Source organism: Furipterus horrens, unplaced genomic scaffold (genome assembly GCF_987537825.1).
Source record: "Furipterus horrens unplaced genomic scaffold, mFurHor1.1.pri manual_scaffold_7, whole genome shotgun sequence".
Taxonomy (NCBI): Eukaryota; Metazoa; Chordata; class Mammalia; order Chiroptera; family Furipteridae; genus Furipterus; species Furipterus horrens.
In genome coordinates, this window is record NW_028327177.1 from 14,202,660 (window position 1) to 14,222,295 (window position 19,636).

Genomic DNA, 19,636 nt, shown 5'->3' on the forward strand with positions numbered 1-19,636 from the left:
ATTTCTTTATGCCTTAAAGGCTGCTTTTATTCACCTTTCTTACAACCTCCTCCACCCCACTTTTTTGCTTTGTTTTGTGATTTCTTTTTAAAAAGTCTTTTCTTCTAACATAGTTTTGTGGGTAGGTTTCAAATATTCTATAAAGAACTCAAATAGAAAAACATAGCCATCACCTCCCCCACCCCCCAATACTGACTTGTACTTCCATCTTAAGCTTGATCTTAAACTTGTGGCCCAAACCCCAGTGGGATATAGAATCTCATCTCCAGGGGATGACTGGTCTGCAATACTAATCAAAACGAGGCCCATGAGATCATGAAAGAGGACAGACCAAAACCTGCATCTGCTCAGGGCACAGCTGGGGGACCCCGATTTCAAAGAGAAGCACTGCCCCTCAGTCTCCTTAGATCTACATCTAATCCTGTAGCCAGAAACCTATCTGAGGAATTCTGCTTTTATCAACATACATGATTTCTGGCACCACGACACAACTTCAAGGTCAAAGAGGGCCGCGTTTCCATTATTTTGCTCTGGTGACTTACTCTAGTGGGGAGACAGGGGGCATTCTTTTGAAAGTCAACAGAAGCTTAAGAAAACGCTGGCCGAGTGCACAGGGAGGCTCTGCTGCAGAAAGAGCAAAACGCATACTTCCCCACGGATTCTCATTTGTGAAGGTGGCTAGAGGGACCGTCTCAAGACTGCTTTTTTTCTGGCCATTATCTTGGCCCGGCAGGGGCTATTCTGGGCCGGGGGCAAGCACTGTTTCTGAGACCTAACGTTTTTAGGGAGAAATTCACCCACGGCAAATAGAAAGGGGAAGTGCCATTGAGTAAGGATCCAGGTTAGAAACTGCCTGCCCAACAGCACAAAGACTGAGAAATGACTTGCTTTGTAAATCTGGGGTTTCATTAACCACATAGGGCTCTTATAAATCTTGAAGAGCTCCAAGCATTCTTATTTCAGACCTTTCCCCAATTACATCAAGCACTGGAAGGCACCAGCAACATACACATAATAATAATAAAATTTCAAAGGAACCATATGACTTGCATTGAATTACAGTTGACTGGCTGACATAATATTAAGTGTTGTAGATATCTGGACGTTATTTCTGACTACACAACATCCTTTTCATATTTGGAGTCACTGGTTTGGAGGTTTCCGTTGTTTAATTGCTTGTTTTGTTGTTGTTGGGTTCCAAACCTCAAACATTTACAGAAGTCTTAGAAAGGCTTTTGAACCCAGGTCTCTATGCCTGAAGTGCAGAGGGACAGACGCAGCTCTCCTGTTTCTCCGGGAATAACAAAGAGACGGTTGCATTAATCCAAAGCTGGGGACTGACACCTAAAACATTTAACACACTCAAGTTCTGTTTGTTGCCTTCTGCATTGTTTATAGCCTTTTAGATTTTGATCATTTGGATCAGAGGACATAAATAGGCTGCTTTCGTGTGGCTTTGCCATGTTAGAGTCCATTCACAGCCACCAAATGTGGAATTCTAGCTGGGTTGATGTTTGAGAGCGCACAAATTTGTTCTGTGTCCTGAATTTAATTACCACCACCACTACCACCCAAAGTCTATTAACATGTATCCAAATACTTTACTCTCTAAAAAATTGTAAAATGAGAGATTCTTACTAGATAATTACTTCTTTGGGGGTGAGGGAATTGATTTTGTGATATAACCCTGAAGAAGAAATTGCTTGCCATTAAATGCCTCAATCGTCTGGTGGTTGCTCCTGTCCTGGTCCACAAACCAATGGTGACCTTCTTCTATCTTTCCAGAGGGGAGACTGGCCTCCCTCTAAAGTAATGCAAATACCACAAAGACACCTTTTGTAGCTCTAAGCAGACTCCCTATTCAAGCATCATTCCAAAAGTATGATTTGGATTGACACGGTCATGGTTCTTGATCATCCGATCTCTAAATGTTCTAATTCTTTATATATATAAATATATATATATATATATTTATATATATATATTTCCATTATTTTTTAAACCATAATCAACCGCACTTGTGTTTGCATTAGAAACTGCCTGCTCACTCCGTGGCTGCTTTTGGCAATTCCCATGCCTAGTCCCTATACAACGCATTCAAAAGGAGATGAAGAGTACGTTTCCCCCCGTACCAGCATAACCGCGTTTGCATCAAAAGGCCCCCGTTCATAGATGAATAGTTAAAGAGAATGGAGGGGTAAAATTCGGGTTTGAACACTGGCACCTTTGTCCTTTTTTATTGTAACTCACCTCCCACCTCCAATCACCAGAAAGAGAAGCTGTGCCCTCTTCGGGGAGGGTTGGCCCCCACTGGGATTAGTTGGGGTTCCACCTGTTTAACCTCATACTTAGGCAATTTGAAGTCTCTCTGGGGCTCTGGATGATCTCTCCACCACAACCTTTCCTCCACCAACAGGAAAATGCTATCCTTGCAAGGCCACATTTGAGGAGGCCGTGGCTGAGCCAGGGAAAGGAGCTCACGTTGCAGAGAGCTGAGTAATGCCGTGTTCTCGACCTTGCCCTGTACGTCTCGGTCACGGCTGGCCCAGAAGCAACCCGTCTGCTGAAAGCCAAGCCAGCACAAACGTTTTGAAACTAATTCTACCAGAACTCTTATGTCACCAAATCATACTACTGTAGCTCCAGTTAATCCAACTAGTTAATATCATTAGGCCCTAAATGAAATATCTGCACACAAATTTTTAGAAAAGATCAACGTTGTTACAAAATTACATAATAGCAGTCAAAAGCGCCCAATGAAAAAAACTATTGATCTCTTGTGGTTTATGTACTTGAGTTATTCTTGGGACTTTGTGGACATGGGTATTGCTCTGATAAAGGGGAAGAATACTTGAATTCGATCGAAATTGTCCATCTCCCTGGACCTCTGCTGTTCTAGTTGGGACGCCAGCTGCCCCACCAGAGCAGGCAGGGTTGTTTGGAGGCGAAAACAAGCTGAGGGGAAAAGCTGTCCTGAACCACCACCATTTCTGTAGCTCACACACTGCCTGGGCTACGGGGCTTGAGTCAATGAGCCTTTTCCCTTACTTTCTGCTTCTCCTCATAGCTGTTATGACTAAGGCTCCATTTGGGGATTTAAAAAATAAAAGAAAGAATGACAAGAAAGTAACAATCAGCGTTTTGCCCACACGTGTTTCTTCCAATATTTGGGGGCCAGTCTGCAGGGCCCACAGCCAAGGCATTCATTTATCTCCACTTCTCCCTCCTGCCCCAGGGTTAGAGCCCCGCCCCTTAGCCGAGGGAGAGAGCCAAGGGCTTGGCTCCCTGCCGGCCAGGACCCACGACCCCAGGGTTGGAGAAGAGCTATGCAGGCGTGGAACTGATGAATCAAGGGTCACAGGAGGCAGAAAGCCATATCTAACTTCTTGAAGAGCTATATAGTGTATCAGTATTTGTTCCAGGAAAGAAAGAAGAAGAAAAATCACATAATGTGAGGTGAATGTAAGACCAGTGCTGTCAATAGTGTATGAGAGGGAAAATCTGATTTATTTTTTAAAGGTTCACTTTTTTACCACCACTAACAAATGTGGCTTTAAAAACACATTTCAGAGCACAAAAGCCTGCGTAGATGTTAGACAATTTTCTAGCTTCCTTGAGTGAGTAGTTAAACCAGCAGTCTGAATTCTCTTAGTCCCCTAAGAGTGGTTAATTAAATAAGTGTTTTCTTTATTCATTACCCACGACTGTGGTTTTTTTTCTCTATGCACCCTGGAATAACTCCCGAGGCTGGACTTAGGCAGACACAAACATGTTATGTGGTGAAATAAGAGTGCCTTTTCTGTTGGATGTTCATTTTAGTTCCCTGGATTTCCAGGACATACAATGTTTAGAAATTTTTTCTCTAAACATAAGAATTATTATGCACCACAATTTGGAACCACTGATTTCCATATCTTAAGCAGCTATCAACTTGCCAATTTCCTTTGGGTCTCCTTTATATTTTCTTATAATGTTTCCTTCTGTTTTCGGTTGTCCTTAAAAAGAATTGGGGGGCATGATTCTTTTTAAATTGATAGAAATGAAACTGTACATGTTTTTGCCCCCTTGTATCTGTGAGCATGATCCCTATCAGGCCTGAAAATCTGCTTTCATTTTGTACATTTGACTATTTTGTATTCCGCATTACTTGATTCCTTATGTGCATGGCAATGTATTAAAATGTGGGATTTCTATTACTGTGTAAAAGTGTTTTGATTCTGATTTTCAACATACATCCTTGGGAAAAAAAAATTACATTAAATTTTTTATTTCTATTTTCTTCAGCTCATCAGCTTTGCAAAAGAAAAAGAAAAGTTAACAGCATTTCACTTTCCCTGCGTTAGCTAATGATGCAATTCATGGTGGAAAATTGTCCTCAATTACGCTGTGTTTCCTGGAGAAATAATATATGTGAAATGAATCGGTGGCCTCCCTCCAGCTCCCAGCGCACAGAATTCCCCCAGCACCAGATCCCACCAGGGTGATTGCTATTGCTGTTGGATGCTTTCATGTTGAGCACAGCGGGGCAAAACGCAGTTCTCATCATCCCCAGATACGGTCACACCCTCGAAAGAGATGGGACAGCAGCTCTTGCGTCACCGATTTGCTCTCCCCCTCCGGAGTCTGAAGCGCGTGTGACGCATGATTGATGGCACTTGCCGGCACCTCCATTTCCATCTCTCTTAGGTGGTGACCAAGTCTAAGCTATCTGTGTTTTTCTCAAAAGAGATACTGACCTTCTTCAAATCACACCTGCCCAGGAGATCTGGGATGAGACACCGGCTCTCCCAGACAGGTGTGGCCCAGCTCGTTCTCTAGTTCAGGCAGCATCTGGATACACTCCACTCTCAACCGGGTATTCAAGATGTCAAATGTTTTTCTCAAATTGCAAAACATAATCCACTGATAAAGGTGGTGCACCAAGTATAAACGAAAAACCATTTTGCCTGCTCTGAAATACCATTTTACCCTCCCCTTCTTAAGGAGACATTGTAATGAGTGCTCAGAGCCGCTATAACTTTACTGAATGTGATGAATTGTACTAGAGACGCTCTCCTTTCCTGGAAAGGAAGAGGCACTTATAAGTTGCATGAAAAGGAAAGGAAACACCCATCCTTTTTTTTGTTACATGTTTACTGTAAATCTAGTTTGGGGGGGAGGAGTTATTTTCCCCCCAGGAAAGGTTTCCAAAAACAAAACCTATGATCATCTTTTAGGTGAGCTTACTGATGTAATGTACACACCTTCTCAATCGGTCCACACAACCTTCTAACTCTAAAAGCACAGTTTACGCCCAGTCAGTTCATAGAGACTAAGGACACGGAGAAATGGAACAAGCTTTCAGTCAGTTACCATCTTTAGAGGATGTAAAACTGGAGCCCAACCCCCAACATTCTCTTTGCCTGGACTTTTCTTGGATCATTTCTGACCCTTCCTTCTCCTCTTGTTGTCTCTTTCTCTTACCATTTTTTTCTTTTCCTGCCATCAGTTCTCTGTCTTTACCTCATTGCTGCCTGCCTTTCTTGGTGCTTGTCTTGTTACTAACTTTTTTCTGCCTGACCTTCCTCACCCTCTGTCTCTTGACTTTCTTTCTGCCTTTATTTGTTCCATCTCAATCTCTCTCCTCCAACCCATTTTACTCTTCTCTATCTTTCTCCTCTCTGTCGGGTAGGACACTCATCTTATTTGTGTTCAATTCCATCTCTTGGCACATAATAATTGCTCGATAAATGTGAACTGAATTCAACTTGGTACCATGTGCTTCCCAGCTTATTTTCCTCCTTCTATGGAGTCTAGCAACCCCTACTAACTGCATTAAGCAAATTAACTCACAGTAATAAAGGCTGAAGCTGGATGTGTCTTCCGAAGTGCGTGAAAGCAGCTTTAGGTAGGCGGTTAGCTGGGTAGCTTTAGGTAGCCCATGCTAGAAGTAAGCAGGTTCCTCTAGAAAGCAACCACTCTGCCGGTACAATGAAAAGTTTTCCTGGCAGTTCAGTGTTTTGGGAACTCATACTTGCCTGAGTAAGCATGGCGGCCTTATTTGGATCAAAGACAGTGATGTCTGTGAGAAGCTCAGTTGAGGCCACCAAAATAATTTGTTGACCTAATAATTTGAAACCTAGTAAATTGTACATTGTAGTGCTAAGGCAGTTTGTGCCAGAAAATGCTGTCCCCAATTGAGGAGGTTTCTTATGGCGATCATAAAATCATTTGGATTGTCAATACTTTCTCTTTTACGTAAATCTATTTTTATGACATACAGATAGGTGTACATCATGAAATAGCTTATCGTGATTTTATAACTATATCGAAAAATCAACTAAAAATAAGCTTTAGCAAAGGCGACCACATTCTTCTGTTTTTGTGTACAACTGGAGAAACGTAAGGTCAGAGGGGGTCAGGAAAACTGTGTGTGGTGGTTTTACAAGTGACAGTGTCAACAATGTCATGAGAAATGGAGAACTGACTATGGTCCTCTTCTTTTGATTGCGTAACCCAAATGCAATGACATTCTCCCCCTGTGCAGTCTCTAGGAGAAATCCAAGAGGGAAATAAAAATACACGGAAACATTTTCAGATTTTCCTTTGTCCTTCATGAAACTTCCAAAGCAGAATGTACGGGTGTTGGTACGTGTCACACAGAAAATATCTCTAAAATCCTTCTTTCCATCGGTGTCACCTGCGTCATCCATCCAAAAGCAGCTGCTTCCCTTCCTTCCCCCACATCTTTCTCCCTCTGCCACTCTCAACTCCCAGGCAAGAATGGTCACAACCAACAGACTTCCCTGGTTCTTGTCTCCCTCGCCATTACAATCCTTCTCTTCTAAATCTCAGCCCGTTCCCATAGTTTTTCCATCTTGCTTCTCCCATTGTGCCTTGCGAAAGCTGGTAAATATTAGCTTTTCTTTAGTGAGCTAGGAAAGAGAAAACATGTTGTAATACAATATTTTTTCTTAATAATTGTATTCATCAATTTTTAATAGGTCTTGCCCCAAACTGAAAACTAGATGATCAAAAAATGAAGAGTAACAGAAGGTTGATGTAATTTTCATCAATAGCTCAAATTCTACATCCACATAGGAAGTCTTATGGGGCTTGTAGGCTTTTTGTTTATTCATTTAGCAAACACAAATGGATCTTGTGTTATTTGTCCTTTGTGCTAGGATCTGTACAAGGTACTGGGCTGGTGACTCAGAGATGAAGGACATTTTTTCCTTCCCTTAAAGACTTTGCATCCTAAGGTAGAGACATAAGGAGTTCAACAAATAATTTCTTCTTTAAGAATCCTTATTTAAAATGTAAGTACCTCTGAATGCTAATAACTTAAGCCCCAGTCACCCTCAGACCTGGGACCATGGAGAGATGCCAGATTGTCCCATGTCAAGTAAGCTCTGAAACCATGGTGCAGGTACTTACCCCTCCTCCTAGAGAAACTCGATGCACATTGGCATATTAAAGGCTCTGAGAAGTCCTGCAAGAAGTAATCATATCCATTTGTTTAGCGCAGTGTTTTCCAAATTCATTGAAGCATCAACTGTTTTCCCCCAGAAAATACCAGCTAACAATCCATAGAACAAGCACTTTCACAAATGCTGTTCTGAGGTCATTAACTTGGTGACAACATGCTATCTCAACCAGGTGAGTATGAAGCCCCTTGGGGATGAAGTCGTGCAAAACACAGGCTCCTCGGAGGGTGACGGAGACCCACAGGCCAAAAAGTGGGCTAAAACCCACTTGCTAATTTCTACTAATAAAACTAAGTTCAGAGCAGTGACTACAGCTCAACCCTGTGAGCCCGTCACATCATCGCTCGGCCACCGGCCATGGAAGGGCGAGGAGGTAACAGTAGCAAGGCTTTGGCCAAGCAAGGCTCAAGTACTTCTGGACTTTCATTTCCTCCATTGGAATATTGTGGGTTTGGAACAGATGGACTCCAATACCTCCTTGCAGAACTAAATGTTAAGCCCAGTTATGACTTTCTATCTCCTTATCTACAATTTTGTTTTCAAAGAGAAGGAAGCATACTTTTAAAAATCTAGAAGCTCCAGTCCACTGTAGCGTCCTTGCCTTCTTCAGGTTGAAGAAGACTTTCAATTTCACGTGTTTTCTTTTATCTCACAAGCATTATGGCAGATTTTCAAAGGAAATGAGAACTTGGACCACAATTTGAACAATCATACAAGCACAGAGGTCCACAGCTGGTATATTTGCTGACACAAAAAGGTATTGATTTTATACTAGTTAAGCCAAAACTCTTTAAAAGTTATTCTTGAATGCAATGGAACTAGGGAAAAAAGAAGTCATTCAAAGAATTTGAAAAAAAAAATTACAACGGATATTAAACTTGATACTTTGGGTATTATTCCTTGAATGATAATCTATTTAAAAGTCAAATTAGGGGAGTTAGACAGAGGCTGAACTCAGAACTATATTTGAAAGGATTTAGAAAGATTCCCACTAACTCCCAAGGGTGATATTTCTGAAGGTGTGTTGGTGCATGTGTATACATACGTGTGTAAGTGTGTGAACAGGAATGAAGAAAGGGAGGGATGGAAGGGGAGGAGGAAAAGACTGGAAAAGTTTCAAACAAAGACTTGATTCTCCCTTAGTTAGGTTGACTTCCACTCTGATCCTGCACAGAACAGGTAAATTCCTGCCTTTATTTTCCCTTTGCATTTGTCTCTATCACATTGCAAAATCATTCGGTGATGCTGCTGCATGAAAATAGAATAATATTTTTACAAAACAAACAAGCAAAATAGAACTAGAGGCATGGAAATAAGGAACAGATTGACCATGACTAGAGGAGAGGGGGGAGGGAGAGAAGGGGGAAAGAAGGGGAAGGGTCTAGTCAAGGAACATGAATAAAGGACCCATGGACATGGACAACGGGGAGGGCATTGACCATGAGGAAGGAGCAGAGGTGGGCGGGGCGGGGGGGAGCAACAGGGAAGAATGGAACGACTGTAATGGAACAACAACAAAAATAGAGATTAATAAAAATAAGTAAATAAGTAATTCGGTCTTAAATGTAAAAAAGAATATTTTCAAGTTTTTTTATATGTTTATTTCATTTTGAATAACAATGGCTGTTATAATGAGAATCAGTCCTGAGGAGTATGTGATAATGGCCTCTGAAATGCCATCTAATTGGCTCTAACAAAAACAATAGCTACATTAACTGAGTGCTTACTATAGGTCAAGCATTTGACATTACCTCATTTAATCCTCACTATATTCTGTTAGATATATTATTCCTACTTCACAGAAGAAACTAAGGTTTACAGGGCTTAGATTCTTAGGCCAGCTCACACAGATTAACTCACCTGTTTCTGACTGGGAGACACAGAACTTCAACCATTTATTATATACACATTTATTAAGCACCTACTATACGCAAGATGACTAAACAACCTTCAAGGTCACAAGTACTCACCTGTCACAGCAGAATAGTGTTTGTGAGCCCTTTCACTCCTGTTCCATTTCCAAGCTGACACTTCATACTTGGAGGCCCCTTCGTAGCTTCAACCATATGAAAAAGAAATTTTAAATTAAAACAATTAAAAATAATAATAAATGATAAGTTGTACCACATTAAAATTGATAAAGTCAGTTCATAAAAGAGACCATTAAGAAAATGAAAATGTCAGCTGCAGAATAGAGAAATATATTTGCAATTGCATTTATTACACAGAAGACTTGTGTCTGGAAGATGTAAACAACTCCCACAAATCAATAAGACAGAGACAAATATCCCAAGAGGAAGATTGGTTAAACACACACACACACACACACAAGGACTTTTGAAACTCTCCTGAAAGCTATGAATGCATCAAAAAATGTACCCAACACACCAACATACATTTTCACTGGGTTCTAGGACCTTCTGCACCCCTACCCATTTTAATAATTCCTGCCTTAAGTAACAACAAAGAATTTAATTGGTGAAGAAGAAATGACAGCAGAAGAAATGGAGCCAGCAATAATGTACCCCTCAATGCTTAGTAAAGTTGCTCTCACAGGAAGGGGGGCATAGTCAGGACTCATTCCTCAAGTAGATACACAGGACGGACCATGGGAGGCCCTGGGGATGCAGACAGGGTTCACTTCTCTTGGAGCGTGTTGTTCAGAAGAGGAGGCAGGTGAGTAAGCAGGCATTAGATTTGTAGCCCTTGTTCTGCATATTTGGGCTCCTCAGACCTTCCAATGGTGTCTGAAAGATCAGTTTTCTCACTTCCGGATGAACACAGTAGGGACATAGCTATGGCGCAGTTTCTCTCCCGATGTGTGAAGTTGAAAACATAAGGAGCATCTCTACAAACAAAAATATTTTTCTTTATTGCCTTTGGTTTAAAAAGGGAGAAAAAATAGACCCGCTCTTTCAAATGCTGATTCCACCTTCTGGCCTCCAAAATTGCTATTCATGTACTCTCTTCGAATTAGGATGTTCGATTTTCTGTGGATAACAAGAATATCAGTTGTGCCTTTTTGGTGTGTGTACCATTTCTGTTAAAGTTTTAAACTCCTGTTTTTTGTTCAATGCATTGCTCCATTCAGCTGAGGCTGGGGGTAAGATGTCTGTTAACAGGAAACCAAGTACATACACATCCTGTGTCTTTCATATGGGATTTCAAGCTTGTCAGTTCTTTTTTAATGTTTGTATAAATGCTTTTACTTATTCATAACCCATTTATTCCCACAAAGTAGTTGAGGCAATTCACAAGAAAATATACCATAAAACAGAAAGCCATAAATACACTAAAATCAGTATCAGAGAAATGTAGAGCACTTAGAAGATCAAGACGAGGATGTAGGTTGTAGCCTATGTAATTTGGCTGTCTTTGTTAAAGAAGAGCCATAAATTTCATGTCAACCTTGGAGGCAGTCAAAGTGATCTGACACAGGATTTACAACATCCATAAAAATAAACACGGGTGTCTGGTGGGGAAGAATACTGAAATCCCATGAAATGTTCCCGTAAAACAGGAGTCGTGCCCACTGTGCTGAGGGCTAGGCCTCCATCCCCTGGGAGTCTGAGTTCAGTCTTCTCTGGTGATAAAGGAGGAGAAGTGAGAGCAGTATCACCTTGAGGGAAGTCAAACTTTCCTTCCCACTTAAGTCGGAGAAAAAATGTCTTAATGCTTCTTTCTAGGTGGGACCCTGAGTGAGCAGCAGACAATGTCCCCATGGCTGTGCAATAAAAGTCTGCAAGTAACTGCTTCGTAGGATGTCCCTCGAAGGGCACAGCAACTGTGTGCAGCCAGGTAGAAAAAATTCAGTGGGGCCCACAGACGTGTGGGCCCAGTTTATGAGCTCGTCAAATCTTAAGATTATCTAAAGGACTGAGAATGAGGAATAAGCAAGATAGTGTGCTCATGGCTAGAGCCCCTTAGCAACAGCCTTGTAAGAGCAATCATAATTGGAGCATTTGCACAATGTGGCAGGCACTTTAATATATTGTTTTATTTAACCCTATGATAACTCTCCAGTTAGGAGCACTGATCAGGACTCTTTAAGTTGCAAGTGACAAAAGCCCAACTCAAACTACCTTAAGGAGAGAGAGACAGACGGAGAGAGATAGAATGAGAGACAGAGAAAGCGAGAAAGAGAGACAGAGAGAGACTGGGTGATGTATAGAAAGTCTAGGACCGGATAGAATTTGTGACTTTATCCACTTTTCACTCAGTATCTACTTTCTTCTGTGGGTGGATAAGGTGACATCACACAGCTCGAGGTCTGCAAGGAAAGAGCCCCTCTCTTACATCATCGAGCCAGACCTGAGGGTTTTATCTGATCAGCCATTTTTGGGTCACTTGTCTACCCTGTGGTCCAGTCAGGTGTCCAAAGGATGTGACCCTCTAACTGGCTGGCCAATGGAAGGAAAAAGGAGTCCCTGGATTGACAGCTCAGCAAGAATCTCCTGGAGTGCCCTGGCTGGGTAGCTCAGTTGGTTAGAGCATCATCCTGATATGCCAGGGTTGTGGGTTCAATCTCTGGTCAGGACATGTGCAAGGGATGACCAATGAATGCATGGATAGGTGGGGCAGTGGGGCAGTGTTTCTCTCTCTTTTCTCTTTGGAGTTAGAAAAGGAAGAACTTTGCCCAGGAGGAATGGATGCATGGCAAACAAAAATACCAGACAGTCCCTGCAGTACATATTATTATCCCCATTTTAGAGATGAGAAAGGGGAGGGGCAAAAGAGCAATGGCAGAGCCAAGATGTAGTTGTAAGTCTCGCATTAGTCCTCATTGGTTAGGTTATCCAGTGGTAACCAGAAGTAGAACCTGAAATGTCAGTGGGTTAGGGCACCAGAATATCAATTCTTACTTACCTTCCACTCCTGACTCCCTGCAGAACTTGGGGACCCAGGCTGACAGCAAAGGTTTAAGCATTTGAAAACTTGGATTCCAGCCTATGAAACAGAGAGACGCGTGAAATGCTCATAGCCATCACTCATTAGCCAGAAGGAGTCCCATGGCATGTGGCTCTGCATGAACACAAGACAGTTAGAAAGTGACTCTGGATTGGGGCGGGGGGTTGTGAGGTCCACGTGGATATTTGTGAGTATTAACTATCCATGGCAGGCAGCTCTGTATGCCTCCAAACCTTTGCCTCTTCTCTATTCTACCTCAGTCACATATTCTCAAGTGCCACAGAAGCAAATGTGAGTAGCAAGACTTTCTGGCCTGCCTTTGCCCTCAGCAGCCAAGATTGAGAAAGGGACAGGTATTCTAGTTCCTCCAATGATCCTGGGGGAAAGGAGAAGAGATTCAGAAAAGAGCAAGCTTACAAAGTTGGCTGGCACCCTGTCCAAAGAGCCACCTCAGCCCCCAACTTCCCCTCGGGAGCCATAGAGACAGTGGCCGGCATAGAGACTGGTTGCTACAGCCCAGTCTGCAGAGCTTCTCAGAGCTGAGTCCGGCTGACAGTGAGCCTCCTCCAGCTGCCAACTAGTGGGCTAAACCTCCAAAGCAATTGTGCTTTGGAGTTGAGAGTTGTGTTGGTGAGTTTAGCATTTCACACGATTTGAATTCTCAACTTCAGTGGCAACAACAGGCTGTCGTAGAATTGCCTGGATTCACCTAAATTGCCCAAACTGAACTGCTGGTTGACAGGCCAGGCATCATCTCATGGCTTCAAGGTTTCAGATTCATAAAAGTATGAATTCAGCATAGAAACATAAATTGAGGGGTTTTGAGAAAAGTGTGCAGCAGTGTGGTTACACCCAGTGGGAGCACATAGACCAGCATGAGGAGTTGCCACCTGGTCTTCCTGTCTTGCTAGTCTTAGGCCAGGGAGGCTCAGGAACCAGAGCATCACATGACTGTTTCCTTCACAACACCCTGGGTTTTTCTCAAATGCCAGGTATGTAGAGAAGCCTTTTTTCATTGCCCAGGTAAACACTCTCCCACATGAGCAAACAATAACAACAAAGAAAAATACTAAAGTATTTGGGGGGACAAGTGTGGACAGTTTGAATTTTATTCCATATTAAATAATATTACTGTATACTATATAATGGCATTGCAGTTATATGCATAGGTGTTCTGTTGGGAAGTATTTGCTGGAATATTTAGAGATAGTTCCATGATGTCTGTAACTTACTCTAAATGGCTGAACAAACAACAGGAAAACACACATGTGTACATATATACCATACAAAGATATGCATGCACAGAGGAGGGAGAGAAAGCAAAAGTGGCATAATGTTAATAATTGGTGGGTTTAGGAGAAGAGAAGAGAGTGTCTATTGCATGCTGTTATTTCAACTTATCTGTATATTTGAAATTGTTAAAATGAAAAAGAGAAAAAACAAAGTTTCCACCCCCACTTTCTGTCCCTTTAATTTGCTTTATTTTCTGCAGAGCACCTACAATTCTTTGAAATTATGTATTTACTTATTTCACTGATTATTGCCTCTTCTTCTCCCACTGGAATGTAAACTCCTGAGCACAGAGCTTTTGTCAGTCTGGTAAGCCCCTTTATCCCAACCACCTGGACCACTGCTAATGGGAAACGCTGTACGCGTTAGCAGTCATTGCCCATTCCCTCCAACCTTTCCCTCCCTCCACCCCTCACCACCGCTAATCCACTTTCTGTCTCTGTAGATTTGCCGGTCCTGGACAGTACATATGAATGAGAGAGTTGTACTCAATTAGTAGTTGTTGAATGAATGAACGACCCATTCAGATACCCTTGACCCACGACATATCCCAGCCTGGTTAGGAATGAGGCAGGGAAAGATGCTTTGAACACCTCCCAGATTCCAACATCCTAAAGGCTCTACAAATGACCAACAGATTGGCAAGTCTGATCTGAGTGTTCATGCTCAGCCCTGTCTCGCTACAAAGACAGGGCAGTAGCAGACTCAATGGAGACATTAGACAGGTCTACACAAAACAAAGATGACTGTGAGGCCCCTTTTCACAGTGCATAGGCACTTGAGCAAACCTTGGCCCAATGAACCCCCAGATCAACCTACAAGGCAGGCTGACAGAGGAAGGGACCAATGAACAGAAAGGTTCACATGACTTGCCCAAGGTCCAGCACTTCAGCTGGCAGAGCCAAGACTCGAACTCTGTTTTCTGACTCAGAATAATTTTCCCTTTTCACTATACATTGAACTGTTTCAAAATATTGCAATTACTAACAGGCAGTATTTTAATTGCCAAATGAGTTATATATTCATGTATACACATATATAGATAACATGCATGTATATTATGTTATTTGGGATATATATAGTGGTCAAAATCACATCCCCAAATAGTTTCTCACATTTAAAAAAAGAGAGATTACCTATCTAAAAGATAGAGCCTTATGATGTACAATGACATTGTCACTGAGATGAAGGTTCTAGATGGGCTGGTTTTGAGCTAAGCCTCTGGGCCCCTTCAGGCAAGTGTTTCTGCTCCTTAATCCACCAGCTTGCCCTTCTGCACTTCCACCTCCATAAAGATGGTGGGTGGCCTCAGAGCTTTAACATCGCACCCTGGCAATGCTAACACCTTGTAAGCTGCACAGAGCCCTGCCTCAATCAATACTTGGATGGAAAGCAAAATCAGAAAAGAAATTTCAGGCATTACAAGGAATGGTATTGTTCACTCAGGAAGCTGTGCTCTTACCCATGAGTCAACACTGTACAACTTGGCTGACAGAAAAAGAGGGCTGGTGGAAAAGTATCCTTCCTATCTTATGCAAGAAACCGAAAGACTGATTGCTAGAAGTGGCACTTAATAAAAATCCAATAGTACCTTCTAGTTAGATTAGAATGCCTTTTCATCAAGGTTCAACTCAGGTAAATCAGATACCCATCCAAATTTCCAGTGGTCTCCGATTTGCTCAAACAGACTTCAATACTTTGACTGCTATAAAACATAGTGTTAAACTAAAGCAATACAATGCTCAAATATATATTTTATATTTTAAAAACCTATGCTGAGGAAACTGATTATAAAGCCTACATTCAAGATGTGTTTGGGGTTTCTTTCTTTTTTTTCGTAATAGTGTTTTTGAGATATAATTAGTATACCATGTAATTCAGCCACTTTAAGTAGACAATTCAGTGTGTTTTATTATATTTACAAGCCCTGGCTGGTTTGGCTCAGTGGATTGAGCGTCGGCCTGCGAGCTAAGTGTCACTGGTTCGATCTTCCAGTCAGGGCACATCAGAGAAGGAAAGCTCTGACTCCAAAAAACCTCCGCTGCCTTGCGGCATACCTCTTCAGGGGAAAGGCTAAGGGAGTAAACCCCGACAGAAAATCCGGAGCCGGAGTCCCTAAGGCGGTTTGACGTTGTAGTCAACACCGGCAACTCCTGCGGCACACCTGAAGCCAAGCTGTATTGACTCCGTCTTTCCCTTGGACCCTTCAGCTGCGAAGAGAGGGGGGGGTCTGCTGCACGGGCAACAGCAGACCCTCCATATCACCCTGCCCAGGCTCTGTAGCTTCAGCTTCACTGGAGAGGACACTCCAGCGTCATCGTAAGATGTCGACTGAACACGGGAGGAGACAGATACCGTGTCACTCCCGAGTCGGACTGCACAGCCATTCTCGGCGGTGCAGATAGACTCTTAAGAAGCTACACCATCGTCTCTCGAGACGGACGGCTGACGACGATGATATTATTTACAGGGTTAGGCAACCATCTACCACAATCTACTTTCAGAATTACATTCTGAAACGCTGTGCCTGTTAAGAGTTACTCCCTGTTCCCTAAAGCCTTCTCTCCCCGCAGCCCCTCACAGCCACTCATCTACTTTCTGTCTCCATCGCTTTGCCTATACTGAACAGTTAATGTGAATGAAGTCATACAATATGTCATCTTTCATGACTGACTTTCTTCTACTTTGCATAATGTTTTCAAGGTTCATCCATGTTGTAGCATGCATCAGTACTTCATTCCTCTCTACTGCCAAATATTCCATGGTCTGAATACACAACATTTTGTTTATCCATTCATCAGCTGATAAACATTTGAGTTGTTTACGCTTTTGACTATTATAAATAACACTGTTATAAACATTAATCTACAAGTTTTTGTGTGGATATATATTTTTATTTCACTTGGGTATACACCAGGACTGGAATTATTGGGGCACATGGTAACTATAGGTCTGTCCGGAAAAAAGTCCAGCCATTGTTAGTATATTGTAATGAGAACCGTTTGTGTGACATCAGTGTAACCTGGCAGCAAAGGAGAGTGGACTGGAATGCACATGCATGAATAATGATGACTTCACTGTACTAGTCAGTGGAGGTGGTAGACAGCACCAAGTGAGCATGTGCACTGTGTGGCTGTCACATTCGAAATGAGTGATTGAGTAGAACAATGAATCAACATCAAATTTTGCGTTGAGCTTGAACAGTCCTCCACAGAAGCTATTCAGAAATTCAGAAAGCTTTTGAAGACAATGCAATGAGTGCAGCACAAATTAAAGTGTGGCACAAACACTTCAAAGGTGGTTGAGAATCTGTTAAATGTGATCCACGTTCTGGAAGGCCTGCAACAAGCAGAACACCTGAGAATGTTGTGTACAAGCTGCAATCAACAAAGATCAGTAAGTGACAGTGTGAGAACTAGAAGCTGATCTGGGGATTACAGGTACTACTATGTCCAAGATTTTGACACAGGATTTCAACCTGAAGCATGTTGTGGCAAAATTTGTACCGTGGCCTCTACTACCAGAGCAGAAGGAACATCATGCTGCTGTTGCTAATGACTTAATTCAAACCGCTACCAATGAATCAGAGTTCTTCAAGAAGGTCATAATCAGAGATGAATGGTGGGGTCTACAGCTATGATCCGGAAACAAAGGCCCAGCTGTCCCAAGGAAATTGGCTGGTTCTTCACGCCCACAGTAGGTGTGGCAAAATCACAGTAAGATCAAGACCATGTTAACTGTGTTTTTATTAATTGGGAAGGTGTTGTCCATCACGAATACACCCCTCCAGGCCAAACAATTAATAAGGAGTGACCTCAATGTTCTTCATCGGTTGAGAGATGCACTATGATGAAAACGGCCACAGTTATGGGCAACTGGTGAGTGGCAGCTTCATCACTACGACATGCCCGCTCATGCATCATGTCTTGAGCAGAGTTTTTTAGTGAAACATCAAATTAACCAGGTGACTCAGCCCCGCTATAGCCTGGATTTGGTGTCCTGTGACTTCTGGCTTTTCCCAAAACTAAAATCACCTTTGAAAGGAAAGAGATTTCAAACCATCGATTAGATTCAGGAAAATACAATGGGGCAGCTGATGGTGATCCCAACAAAGGATTTTGCAGAGTGTTTTAAACAGTGGAAGAGGTGCTGGGAGAACCGTGTGAGGTCTTAACGTGCCTACTTTGAAGGGGACTGAGGTGTCATTGTCCTATGTACAATGTTTCTTGTATCTTGTATCTTCTTCAATAAATGTCTATTTTTTCTGTTACATGGTTGGATAAACCTCGCATGTTTAACTTTTTGAGGACCTGCCAGACTGTTTTCCAAAGTGGCTAAGCCATTTTACATTCCCATTGGCATTGGATAAGAATTGCAATCTCTCAACATCCTCATTGACACTTGTTTTCATGAGATTTTTTTACTATACCCATCCTAGTGGGTATGAAGTGGTATCTCTTTGTGGGTTTGATTTGCATTTCCACATTGACTAGTGACACTGAGCATCTTTTCATGTGCTTATTGTTCATATGTAGATCTTCTTTGTAGAAATGTATTTTCACATCTTTTGGCCATGTTTTAATGTGGTTGTCTTTTCTTGGAACTGTAAGATTTGTTTATATATCTCCAATGCAAGTGCCTTATCAGATATATGATTTGCAAATGTTTTCTCTCATTCTGTCCATTGCCTTTTCACTTTCTTGATAGTATCATTTGCAGCACAAAATTTTTAAATGTTGGTGTAGCCTGATCTATTTTTTCTTTTGTCACTTGTGTTTTCATCGTTGAGTCGGAAAATGTTACTCTTTCACTGTGTTTTTTTTTTTTTCACCTACTCACAACACTTTTGAAACCAGATGTGTAGGGTTTTTCTCACACCAAGCAATTCCCTGACACCAGCTGGGTGTCCTACAATTCAACTCAATTCTGACACTGTCTTCCTAAAAATGGTGGCAGATCCCCCTGGCCAAGGGCTCAGTCCCACAAGACTGCCTCTACCTCAAACGCCAGTATCAAGTTCAGGGTGTCACCTGTCCCTCTGACCAACTGGCTATAAATCGGAGGTTTCCATAATCCCCTCCTTGGATTCGATTGATTTTCTAGAGCAGCTCACAGAGCTCAGAAAAACATTTACTTACATTTCTGGTTTATTATAAATGGATGTGGTAAATCATACAGATGAACAGCCAAATAAAGAGATCCATAGGGTGAGTTCCGGTAAGATGCCTGAGCATAGGAACTTCTGTCCTTTTAGAGCTGGTGCGTGTCACTCTCCTGGCATGTGGATGTTGACCAGCCCAGGAGCTCTTCAAACTCTATACTTTGGGGATTTTTCTGGAGGCTTTATCTCATAGGGCTGATCAATCATTCACTCAATTTCCAGCCACATTCCCCCTATCTGGACAATAGGGGATAAGCCTGGAACTTTCAAGCTTCTAATCATCGCTTGGTCTTTCTGCTGACCAGCCCACCATTCAGGAGCCCATCAAGCTTTGCCTCTTTAGAACAAAAGACACTCCTATCACCCAAGAAATTCTAAGAGATTTAGGATCTGTATCAGAAACCAGTGTCAAAGACCAAACATTAGAACAAAAGATGCTCTTAGTGTTTTTATCAGTTAGGAAACTACAGAAGTTTTAGAAGTTCTGCCTCAGGAAACAGAGACAGAGACCAATATATATTGTTGAGGATGGGGAAAGTTTCTCCCTTTCTTCCTGGTTCTTCGGGCTGGTAGAATTATTAAAATGATGTGAGGCGGATTAACAGGATAAAATCAAGTTATAACCCGTGTGCATGACAATCCCAAAGACAGCAAGGCAAAATGAGATATGCGTGACATTCCAGACCAAGGATGGGGAAGCTAGCACTTTCAACGGGAAGTAAGGCAAATTTACACGGGGATGAAAAAGAGTTAACCTTTAGTAAACAAATGTTTGCTGGGTCATCTTGAAACAATGGGACACCAGGAGGAC